This window comes from Melitaea cinxia, chromosome Z, assembly GCF_905220565.1.
Source record: "Melitaea cinxia chromosome Z, ilMelCinx1.1, whole genome shotgun sequence".
NCBI classification, from domain to species: domain Eukaryota; kingdom Metazoa; phylum Arthropoda; class Insecta; order Lepidoptera; family Nymphalidae; genus Melitaea; species Melitaea cinxia.
In genome coordinates, this window is record NC_059424.1 from 18,061,430 (window position 1) to 18,074,874 (window position 13,445).

Here is a 13,445-nt window from a genome sequence, read left to right on the forward strand (position 1 = left end):
GACTTCCGCCAAAACTTAAATACCAACATTACAAAATGTAAATTTTCGACATAAACTAATAACCGATTTTTATTTTTTATGTATTTTATTATTATTAATAATAACAAGGAGTCCCTATGTCAATTTTCAGACCTCTAGCATCAAAATTTGCGGAAGTCTCATACAAATTTCCACCCCCTAGTTTAAGGGGTTGGGGGGTAAAAGTTCCAAGTTTTAGAATTTTTTTGTTGTTTGTGTACTAATACTAGCTTACATACCAAATTTCAGCTTTCTGGGACTTCAGGAAGTACTCTAAGAATTTTGATGATCATCAGTGAGTGACGAAATCGGGGTTTTTTAGATATCAATAAATAAAATCTAAAGTATAAGAGCTATGCAATTGAAACTTTATAAAGTTAATAAGTCCACTATTGACATCATATCCCCAGAATTTTGTTTATCTGGTGTAATCCAAACCCAATTTATGAGGGTTCAAAAAAACGACGAAGCGCTTCGAGAAAAGATAGGTAGTGCTTTTCGTATTTTTTTTTTTTGGCTCGTCTTGGCGGGGGGCACTACCGTGCCCCCAGATATATTCAAATTAAAAACAAATAAATATTAAATTAAAGTGCAACAAATATTTAAAGGGGGCTCTCATACAACAAACGTGATATATTTTCCGTTTTTAACCGACTTCCAAAAAAGGAGGAGGTTCTCAATTCGACTGTATTTTTTTTTTTTTTTTTTTATGTATATTACATTAGAACTTTTGACCGGGTGGACCGATTTCGACAAATTTTGTTTTAATCGAAAGGTGGTGTGTGTCAATTGGTCCCATTTAAATTTATTTGAGATCTAACAACTACTTTTCGAGTTATATCTAATAATGCGTTTTTACTTGACGCTTTTTTCGTCGACCTACGTTGTATTATACCACATAACTTTCTACTGGATTTACCGATTTTGATAATTCTTCTTTTGTTGGAAAGGGGATATTCTTAGTTTAGTACCATGATAAGGAAACCAGGATATGATGATGGAATCCCAGTGAAATCGAGGGAAACTCTCGAAAATCCGCAATAACTTTTTACTGGGTGTACCGATTTTGATAATTTTTAATTTAATCAAAAGCTGATGTTTATCATGTGGTCCAATTTAAATTTTATCGAGATCTGATAACTACTTTTTGAGTAATCTTTGATAACGCGTAGTTATTTGACTAATTGTTCGTCGATCTACGTTGTATTACTTGTCGATGTAATTGAAGTCGGTTTTTTTTCGTTTGTCTGCAAACTTTATTATTATATATAATGGTATGGAACCCTTCGTGCGAGTCCAACTCGCAATTGGCTGGTTTTTATATTTATCGAGGAAGGCGATAGGTTATATAATTTAGTACGTTTCTCCTCAAATTAACGCGGATGACATTGCGGGTCATAGCTAGAAGATAATAAAATAAAGACGTTCAAAATGTCCTTTTATTTACCATACGATTCCGCCTGTTACAGCCGTAGTCCTGGTCTAGTGATAGTCCTTTTTCTCCACGTAGAAGAAGGATCGCAGCTCATCGCTGCTATACTGCAGGTTGGCGGATATTACTATGAGTAACAATATATCGCTATCAGGTGTTTATGTTATTAACCAGGACCGAAATATTAACGTACTCTCCGAGACATGGTGGGGAGACCAACAAGAACAGACAACCAGACCGGAAATAAATGTTTGTATAAACACTGAGCAGGAATCGAACGCACAAGCACCGGTATTTAGGCTGGTACCATTACACCAACACGGTCGTCGCCTTTTACCTTATGTAACCGTAATTATATAAACATGAGTATTTTATATTTTTCTAACTAAAAGCTATCAAGTCAAATAAATAAATTTGATTTATTATTTTACTGGGATATTTTAAAAGGGTAGGGCAGGAGAGGGGCGTTAATCTCTTCGGACGAATATCTCGTTCAATTTTCATTCAGGTTCGTTTACAGGTAATTATTTACGTGATATAAAGATTAAAATAATTTTGATAACGATCCCAAGTATAAAATAAAAGGTTATAAAAAAATGTAATTTAATTGCTTTGGTTTTAACGTTTGTAAGTTAGAGTGTAGAAAATAGTATATAATAATTCTATTTTAAAGTATTTAATTGGTTATTTAATTTTATAACGAAAGGTTTTGCTATACAGGTTGTATTTTCATCTATATAAATAAACATCGATTGCTGTTCGTTAGTCTCGCTAAAAGTCTCGCGACTAATTTTACTAATTTTGATCTTGTAATCTTTGTGGAAGGTTTAAACGATGAGAAACAAAAATAAGTAACGGCACATACTTAAAACGACAATTTAATTTTCCAATACAAAATGTTCCTAGCGGTGAAATTTGATTTCTTTAGTTGATTGATTGATTGATTGGTTTAATGGCTTTCAGTTGTGCCAGAGAAGCACGGATGTCTTTAGTTAAATAAATTGTCACTTGCTTGTCAAATATTTACACACGCATGGACGTAGCGTTTAGAAACTATTTTGTCTATATTTTCTATACAAATAAATAAAATTTGAATGTCTGTTTGTAACATTAAAATAACAGCTAACTACTAAATGCATATATGGATGGACACGGTACATATACCAAAATAACATGTCAGCTAATGTAGTAAGGAGTAACTTAGCCTAGTTTTATTTTACAAATTTATTTTTATATATAACTCTGCGAAATGAACAATATATTTATGGGCAGTGGTCCAGTGGATGTTGTTAATATAATTAAAAAAAAAAGTCAGTCTGTATATTATATAAATACTAGCTGAGCCTGCAAACGTTGTTTTACCATTTATGTTATTAATCCGAGCGATTCTGCTGTTGGATGGGACGGTATAACGACATCTTTACTTAAAAGCGCCGTGGACATTCTCTGTCCTTCAATTACTAGGGTCTGTAATCTCTGCTTGTCTCAAGGAATATTCCCCAGGGTCTTCAAAACCGCCATTGTTCACCCAATATTTAAAAAAGGTTGTAAAGAATCTGTTACCAATTATATACCTATTTCTGTTTTAAGTTCTCTGTCAAAGATTCTTGAAAAACTTATTAACAAAAGAATCGTGTCTTATTTAGAGAAATATAGCTTGCTTGCTTGTAACCAATATGGTTTTAGAGCTGGTAAATCTACAGAGGATGCGCTTATGACTTTGGTGGACGATGTGATTGGAAATATTGACGGTAAAAGGAGGACTCTGGGTATATTCTTGGACCTGTCTAAAGCGTTTGATACAGTTTCTCTTCCTTTTCTTCTTATTAAATTGGAAAAAATTGGCGTCAGGGGAATTGCTCTAAACCTCCTGAAAAGCTATCTATCTGAAAGAACGCAAAAAGTTAAAATAAACAGTGTCATCAGTGATGAAGCGAATCTTACGTATGGAGTACCACAGGGTAGTATATTGGGTCCCACTCTTTTCTTGATATACGTAAATGACCTCTGTAATCTTAAAATACCAAACTGCAAAATTGTATCATACGCAGATGACACTGTTCTTCTCGTCCATGGTAAACATTGGACTGAGACGCGTAAGCATAGCGAAATGGCTCTCACCGTCGTGACGAGTTGGTTGTCTAACAACATCCTGACTTTAAATTTGGATAAGACTGTGTTTATGACATTTGGCTGCAAGCGCTCCTTACCCTCCAATTCCTTCTCTATAACCGCACATAAATGCTATCCCGAACATGGTATTTGCAGCTGTAGCAATATAACTCGCTCTTCCATTGTAAAATATCTAGGTGTACTCGTTGATGAAAATCTTACTTGGAAGAATCAGATACAAGCTATTGCCTCCCGGTTGCGTAAACTTACATACATCTTTAGACAATTAAGATCAAGTGCTAGTTTCCAAATTATGAAGATGGTTTATTATGCCCTTGTGCAATCGTTACTTGCTTACTGCATACCGGTTTGGGGTGGTGCAACCAAAACAACCTTGCTTCAACTGGAAAGAGTGCAGAGATGTATCCTAAAGATTATGATTTCGAGACCTATCCGTTTCCCAACAACAGAACTGTACGAGATTTCTGGCGTATTAACAGTTCGACAGTTATTTGTCCTTTGCTCTGTTCTCCGTAAACACAAATTCACCCCATTTGATGAACAGTTTTTGTCGGGAAAGCGGAGATGTGATAGAGTATGTCCTGTTCAATTTTGTCACAGTCTCCTCATTTCGTCAGTATTATTACTTGAGTCCCATTCTGTACAATAAAATTAATAAGCAATTAAATATTTACCCCCTAACTTATCGTGTATGTAAATCTAAATTGACAAACTGGTTATTGAAATTAAATTATAATCAGACGGAAAAACTTTTGGTCACTGTAACCTAGCTAGACATTTTTGGTGTTTTTATAGGTGAACGAAGTGAAACGTATCCACATATTCTAACAAACACATACCCACACACCTACGCACACACATACACACACACACACACACACACACACACACACACAATTCGTACTTACACAAAACACACGTTTCTAAATTCCACATCATTGCATCCCTTTTTATTATCTTTGTTTTATCATTTGTTATTTTATAGTTGTTTGATCTTTATTATTCCTGGTTTCATTGTGTCTATGTTTATTTTTTGTAACATTTGGTCATCTTTGTGATACGACGCTTTGCGAGGAGGGCGTTAATGACTGCGACACAGTTTTATACTAATGTAGTTATTATCGTTACAAATAGTTTTTGTTATGTACCAAATATTTGAAATAAATAAATATTATTATTATTATTATAATCCCTTTATAAATTAGGGGTATGAAAAATAGATGTTGGTCGATTCTCAGACCTACCCGATATGCACACAAAATTTTATAAAAATCTGTCCAGCCGCTTCGAAGGAGTATGGTAACTAACATTGTGTCATGAGAATTTTATATATAAGAAGATTTACGTCGGGAAAGCGTATAAGATATATGATTTATATATTTTAATCTATACTAATCTAACTATTATTATAAACCTGTTAAGTTTCTTTGTTACTATGTTTGAACGCGCTAATCTCAGAAATTACTGGGTTGAATTGATAAATTCCTCTAAGTTGGATAGCCTATTTAAAGAGGAAGATTATGCTTCAAGGAGAAGAAGGTTATTTTTTTCTTCAAATGAACGCGGGTTAAACCGCAGGGCACAGCTGGTATGGCATAAAAATTAAATAGTTTAAATAAAATCGATAAATAATACATTTATTTCTTTCACTCTAACAAATTCGAAAAATTGAATTAATTTAAAAAAAAGAACAAAAAGTCGATTAAAACCATAAATAATCGAATTTATTTTATCTTTAAACTATTTTCACATGTGTCAGGGTTCCGCGATTATTTTTCTTCTTCCAAAGCTTATGAATCAGAAGTAAACATTTTATAATATCAGCATAAGGTTGATCAACTTTCTCTCCCAAGCTATACCCGATTTTCCCATTTCCAAGAGGTCGTCAACCAGGCTAAGTTTGATATGCGCGTTGCGACTGGAACATGATTTTACATAATAATTACATGAATTAATTATAAGTTTCCTAATACCAATACACTTAAAAGTTAAATGGTGGATTGATGAAGCATAATTTTGCTATTACTGTTTTTTTTATCACAAAAAGGTTTTATCCAAATATATATAATTGTTTTTTTTTTTTTGGGTATTATTGTTAAGGCAAGTTTTGTGTAAAAATAGTTTTTTTTTAAATAATAACAAAAAATGGCAGAACTAAGTTCGCCTAGTTAGCTAGCTACGTGGTAAAAATTCCTATTAAAATAGAAATCATGAACTTTCTTATTTAACAAAGATAAAAGGTTTTCCTTTTTGTTTGTTGTTTTAGTCTCCAGAATAGCATACTTCGTAAAGTCGAAACGGTTTTGTACTCCGAGTTAAAAGCTCGCGGGGTTTCGGTTATGCACACGAGTATGGCACAGAATTGATTAAACTAGTTTCTTCTAAATCAGCCTTATTGCTTTATGTTAAGATTCGAATTGGCTCGAACACGGTACAAAGGTTATCGGTATATATTTTCAGCATATTGATCATCGAAACTTCATTGAATATGTGCCTTTCAGTCAATATGATGAAGCCAATCTAATTTCTCGTGGAATTGCAGCGGTACATCCAAATCAATTTCCTATGAGGAGCGTATTGTGTTTTTCTTTTTAAACTACTGAAAAATGAAGGAAGTTCTCAATTTGACTGTATTTTTTATGCATGTTACTTCAGCACTTTTTACTAGGTTAACCGATTTCGATGATGTTTTTTTTTTTATCGAAAGGTCGTACGTGTTATTTGGTACCATTTAAATTTAATTAATATTTAATTAGTGCTTTTCGAGTTATATGTAATAATGCGTATTTACTCGATTATTTTTTCGTCGATCTACGTTGTTATACGTATCGATGTTATTGTTTGGTCGTTGATAGTAAAATTCCTCCACATTCAATTTAATAATATTTTGTTGGCTTATCTTCTCGGGAAATCATTTTTCACGGCTCCCTCTTTGGCTAGACTAGCCCTTTAGCGTAGTTAGGAGTAGCCATGATTTTCGCTTCAAGGTGAGGATTCGCTTCTCACTGACCACGAGTCTAGGTGTATTAGGCACATTTTTTTATTTCAGTGTTATAATTAAAAAATAAATGCTCTTAACCAATAAACTTAATTAAAAAAATTGCCAAAGCAAAATAAATTTACTTAAGTCCGGGTTACTTAAATTGGATTTCCGTAGACACAAAAATTGACTTTAAAAACTTATAAATTCTGTGCGCTACTTACTACTACTACTATACTTAAAAAAAAAAAAAAAAAACGAAAACCTTTTCACAGTTATTAAAGCATCCTGTTCAATAGTCACTAAAATAAGGTACGGTATATTATACTGTATAGGGTATATATACTCTTTGATTCTCTTAATCTCTCTTTTATTTGTAGTTTGGTAATGCCTTATTATTTATTTTTATATTTATGTACAAATATGTTTTTACTGGTATAACACAATTAAAATAACTGTTGCCTCTGACATAAAAGCACTAAACTTTTAGCATTCTAATTAGTATAATAGGAATAAACAAGATTCAATGAAGAAAAAAAAAAAACAAAGGAAGTATAATACTATTATCATTTTATTTCGACGAAAGTTATTTATTTTAACCAGATAGCTATTATATTTTCAATTAAATTATAACAAATTTAATTAGCTTGGCGGAAGGCGCGCCTCATAATGTAACACGAACTGTTGCTACCGGGTAAAAAAATAGCACATAGGGTTTATTGTCGAAATAGGGATATCTAACATGTATTACATAAAATATTTTTTTACTGTTAAATTTAATTATATTCTTAATGATTTATTATTTATTATTATGAAATAATATGTGGATAAAGTATTTATTAAAAGTATTGTAAATATTTCGATTAGGCGCTTCAGAGGTAAGAATTGTTACATCCTATAGTATATTGATTGTATCTCATTATAAGTGAACGTTATGTTTTTATGAGAAATAAATTCTTTAAACCTATTTCCTAAAGTATTGTATTATTTTTTTAGTAAAATCACAGCGCAAATTAAGTACCTTTTGCGCAAATCTTATAATAAAACATGAACTTGACATAATATATGAAAATATTGAAACAAACGAGTTCTATATTAAAATAACATAACATATCTTTACTTATGATAATAATTGTAATTTGTGTTAATAAGAGATTAAAAATAAATTAAAATATAAAATAAAAAATCAGCGTCAATGTCATATGATACGTCGATAATGATTATGTTTCATATGACTTTAATCGTACATTCTTCAGAAATGAGAATGATATGTTCTCTACACATCTTTTTTATGCCACAAAATGCATGCAATTAATTTTAGTTTATCGATCCTGGATGCAGGCCTGTTTTTATGCTGTGCGCGACTTAGATTGTCATGATTTCTATATGCATATATGTTAGTTTACCTTATTAAGTATTTTTGTAACATACTATCACGTTAGCACAGTTTTTACTATCATGAATTGGATAACTATATGCGATCATAATCGAATATTCTGTGGGAGTTCTAGAATTTGTGAATAAGTAGTTTTATCACTTTAGGTAATTTAAACACGTTTTATGTAATACAAGGGCGTCAGATCCTGGATACCGATAATTTTGGTATTTATACAAGGCTGAGGACATATGTGGGGACATCGGTATATCTTCACCTTTTGCTCTGAATTATTTCCATACTTACTATATTTTCCATTGTCTTCCATTTTTGAAATATTTTTTTGCAACTATTTTCTAAAAGCAGTTATTCTTTTATTTGTTCTTTCGTTCAAGAGAAAATAAAACACCTTGCTAGTCTATAGCAACAAAAAATAGTAGTAAAGTAGAATACTAAAAATAATATAACACTAACAGTCCCTACCAGATAAAAATACCTATTTGCATCTAAAAGGTCTGTTGAAAAGCCATTCAAACAGGCGGACCGTTGTACATTTCTCGAAAGGTACTCAAAGCGGCGCGGCACAAAATTAAACATTTTTAAATTTATGTTCTGTGTGGTAAATTTTACCCAGGAGCACCTCCTGCTGGGTTACGAGTGATAATTGCTTTAGTTTGTCATTGATATTCTTTGTAAGACAATGTTTTTTCATTCATTGTGATGGATTACATTTTGTAACTTGTAATTAAAATCAAAATCTCGGAAATTACCTTGCTGTGTGGTTACGGCACTAAAGAATATAGCCACCCCCTCTCTTCCTGCGGGTGTCGTAATAGGCGACTAAGTGATAGCACAGTTCCACTACCACCTTGGAACTTATAAAGCCGACCGATGGTGGGATAACCATCCAACTGCTGGCTTTGAAATATACAGGCTGAAGACGGGCAGCAGCGTTTTAGGTGCGACAAAGCCAGCGCTGCGGTCACCAACCCGCATGCCCTATGTGGTGACTATAGACAAAACACATGAATTCACGCCATTTTGGCGTGAATTAGTGGAGGCCTATGTCCAGCAGTGGGACTGTAATAGGCTGAAATGATGATCTCGGAAAAAATTTCGACCCTGAAAATTTCGGCCTTAAAACTCATAAACCCGTGATTTTGGGGATTGGTACAGTATTAATGATGAAGGTTTTACAAACGATGACAGTAACAGATATTGTGGTCACAATCTATTTGTTGGGCAGGAAGTGATTTTGTTAACTCCTATATACACGTAAATATTCATTCTTGTTTTATTTTCGAGTACATTGTTTTATTTAAACAATTAAAATTTACAATGTTTTCAAAACTTGGTTATTGCAACGTTTGGACAAGTTTCTTTTTCTATGGAACTGTACTTAGTCGTACACCATGCGCATTCACAAAAGTTAAAATAGTTCTCATGCATCAAATAAAAGCTTTTCATTAGACTTCTGCAGTAGATTCATTCATCTTTTTTTTCATCATAATCACCATATTTTGGAACCCTCCAAACACCACGTACTTCAGAATTATATGAATTACATAAGCAATAAATCTTCAAAACTTGTGCGTAAAAGTTTGGGCATGTCATATACTCGTATATATGTCAGTCAGTTGGTTCAGTATATAGCACTTGACAATCTTACGTAGATCGTCGGTCCAGCGGGTCGGAGGACGTCCCACATTGCGTTTGCTAACACGCGGTCTCCACTCCAGGACACATTTGGTCTAACGGCCATCGGTCCTGCGGCACAGGTGAGCACATGTAGGTACGTGTAAATACATAACACACATACACATCATATAGGCAAATCTAACACAAGTGTTAAATGTCTATTTACCACACTATAACACCTAGCGCCTAACCGCAGTGTAAGTGGTTTTGCTGTAAAAGCTAGCCAGTAATCGAAGTTTAGTAATAGTCGTGATGCAGGACTTTAATGACTCTCACGGTACTGTCTAGTTAGCCAGCACTTTAAGACCGCTTTGTCAAGTAAACTAGATCATTAGGATGAAATTGTTTAGGAGAACTTTTATTTATATATAATGTAAATATGCAACAATGCTCATCTCAATGTTCGTAGCTGTAACTAACGAAGATAATTTAATAGTTGTTTGTCTGCTTGAGTTTGAGTCTAACTATGTTATTGTATTTTTTTTAATAAAACGGCACCCTAAGACTTGTTCTCGATTGCAATCCCTTTAATTAGGCCTATAAGAATATACACATTTTTTGTACATTTTGGGTTTTGACAGATTTGTGCTTATGATTAAGGGTTAATGTTTGTAATTTCTGAAGTAAGAAGCTAGTGATATTGGATAACATGTTAACGATTTTGACCTTAAGTATAAATTTTGAGTTTCATCCAATCTCCCCAAGGGATGATTTAAAATTAAAATATCCAGTTCCCCAGCCCATAGAATGGACTAAAATCGTACGGAGTTTTATCTGAAAAATTTCAGTTCTTTCGGTGCAACGCCTGGTTAAGAAACAGGTAAAAACGAAAAAAAGGGCTTAAATATCGTTTATAAAGTGTACTCAGATACTTTTTTTCAAATATCTTCGACATAAATTGGGCCTGTTCAGATTGTTAGAAATATAAATTCATAACTACGACAGTCATAATTATGTGAACAAAATAAAATATTTTGAGACGAATATAACATAAGCTTGTGCATTAAAACAATATATTTTTACGAGTTGGTTTCAATGTAAACTTACTATCATTACAGCCTATACAGTCCACTGCTGGACATAGGCCTCCACAAGTTGACGCCAAAAATAACGTGAACTCATGTGTTTTACCCATAGTCACCACGCTGGGCAGGCGGGTTGGTGACCGCAGTACTGGCTTTGTCGCACCGAAGACGCTGCTGCCCGTCTTCGGCCTGTGTATTTCAAAGCCAGCAGTTGGATGGTTATCCCGCCATCGGTCGGCTTCTTAAGTTCCAAGGTGGTTGTGGAACCTTATTATCCCTTAGTCGCCTCTTACGACACCCACGGGAAGAGAGGGGGTGGCTAAATTCTTTAGTGCCGTAGCCACACAGCACTTACTAATATATTTATAATTCTCTAAGAGCAAAAATATCGATAAAGCAACACAGCTAATAACTATTTTAAACGACTTAAAAAAAGAGGTACTCCATTCGATTGTGTTTATTTTGTTAAGTGAGAGTCTTACCCGATATACTGATTTTGATGATTGTTTTTTATATTGTTTTCTAATGTTTACGCGAATTTCACTAAGTATAATGAAGCAACTTTTTCGTTATTTTATCGCAGTTTATTAACTGTTTAAATGCCTGATGTTTAAACGTGGGATACTTTACAACAACCATGGTCACGGTAGGACTTTTTTTTCTAATCAAAAGCTGGTGATTTATGTTATATATTTGATGATGTACATAGAATTCGTTTTTTCGTTTGAGAACAAACATAAAAATGCTAGATAGAACTTACCAAAAAGTCATCGTTTTACCTTTACAAAGACACCTAAGACTAAACTTTCTTAAATATGACCATGGTATTCGTTGTATATGCTGTGTGGTTACAGTAGTTAGAATATAGCCACCGCCTCTCTTCTCGTGCGGTCGACTAAGGGATAAAAATGTTTCCACTACCACCTTGGAACTTAAAAAGCCGACCGATGGCGGGATAACCATCTAACTGCTGGCTTTGAAGCAGCGGCGTCTTCGGTGCGACAAAGAAAGCCCTGCGGTCACCAACCCGCCTGCCCAGCGTGGTGACTATGGGCAAAATGGGTGAAGAGAGGGGGTGGCTATATTCTTTGCCGCTGTAACCACACAGGCTAAGTCTATTGTGTGAGCTAGACATTACATTTATTATTATTATATTTCTATATCGAAATTACATCAGAAAATGCTTTAATAAATATCTAGTTTTTATCTGTAAAATGCAATAAATTGAATATTGATTTTTTTTAAAGTATTTAATTTGTTGAATCGCTTTATCATCAAGTAAAATATCGTACACATATACCTAAGTATGTATGTATTTCTATGAAAAAATAATTCTACACAAGCCGTGATATGTTCACTACAATAATTAATCGTCAATGTCTAATATTCTATGTAGCCTTTGAGATTTGTTGAACTAACTGGGATGAGTTAGTCTGTGTGTTCACTTTAAATATATATAAAAGAAACTATATCAATTTGTGTGGGTGTTTGTGCATTCCTTGTGGGTCTCCCCACCGTGCCTCGGAGAGCACGTTAGGCCGTCGGTCCCAGTTGTTATCGTGTACACCTGATAGCGATCGTTACTCTTAGTAGAGAATATATCTGCCAACCCGCATTGGAGCAGCGTGGTGGATTAAACTCTCGTCGTAGGAGAAGTCCTACATGGGAAAAGAAGCCTATGTCCAGTAGTGGGATATTACAGGCTGAAGCGATATCAATTTGTAAAATGGCGATTCAAAAGTTTGTTTGAAGCCAACTTTAATAAAGTAATTATTGATTTTGATTATGAACGTTGAAATGGAAACATTTTTTAAAAGTGAAGACGTTTTTTCTCAATATTGTAGACGCTTTAGAGCATAATTCACGCGCTTCCCCTCAGCAGGTTGGCAAATAATCTCACTACGGCGTTACGCTATCTACTAGAAACGGCACTGACAGCCACAAAACATAAACTAAAACTGCCTGAATGTCTGCCCCGACCGGAGTCTAATCCCTGACCGTCGCGAAATCAACTACTTGCACCACTGCACTATATCGTGTGTCATTTATAGATTATCTTTAAAATTGCCGATAGCGGTACATTAAGCTGATTGGATCTAGAATACCAGCCACGTGATACTCCATCCTCACGGTGAGAATTTGGCACAAACTTCCTGAAAAATCTAACGTTCGTACAAAATCTTGTTGTACAATGGCTACTTAATTGGTTAATCTTCGTTTAAGCACAAGTTCCATTTTTAAAATTACTTTCTCTTGTGTCACACAGCCTATTTGCTGAGGAAGCTGATTATTAAACAAGCCTACGTTTGGCATGAACTAATGAACTCTCATAATACCAGGAGCATTATTCGCCACAGATGCACAACCCTGTCAGCCTGACCAAAAACGTGAGCAAGATATTTCCTCCCCCTATATCTAAAAAATTACAACTACTACATCGTATGAAATGTAATATGAAAAAGGAAGTTCTTAATATACAGACAGACAGATAATTAATTACATTTATAATTTACATTCCTTTTGAGCTACAGTACTCTAAATACGCCATTTTGCTTTAGAAGTTCTATAAAAAAATCCCTTTCAGATTCATCTCTTTAATAAAACCTGAGTTCTTAAACAAAAAAAAAAAAAAACTTAAAAAGTCGGTCCAGACGCTGTGAAGTATACTGATTTATTCCTTACAAATATTTGAAAGACGTTGAAAAAGGTATTTGTGATAGAGCGCGTTATTTGAAAACGTTGTACGTACAATTTTATTATTTAGACACAAGCAATGTCGTCGAT

At 33.9% G+C, this 13,445-nt stretch overlaps 1 long non-coding RNA gene across 1 annotated transcript; it reads left to right on the forward strand.

Annotated features, from left to right (window-relative positions):
* The first annotated feature begins 1,281 nt into the window (after positions 1 to 1,281).
* On the forward strand, positions 1,282 to 7,530 carry LOC123668960. The gene is made up of 3 exons (XR_006745648.1): positions 1,282 to 1,292; positions 4,071 to 4,076; positions 7,410 to 7,530. It is a non-coding gene; the product is annotated as an uncharacterized LOC123668960 (long non-coding RNA).
* The last annotated feature ends 5,915 nt before the right edge of the window (positions 7,531 to 13,445 follow it).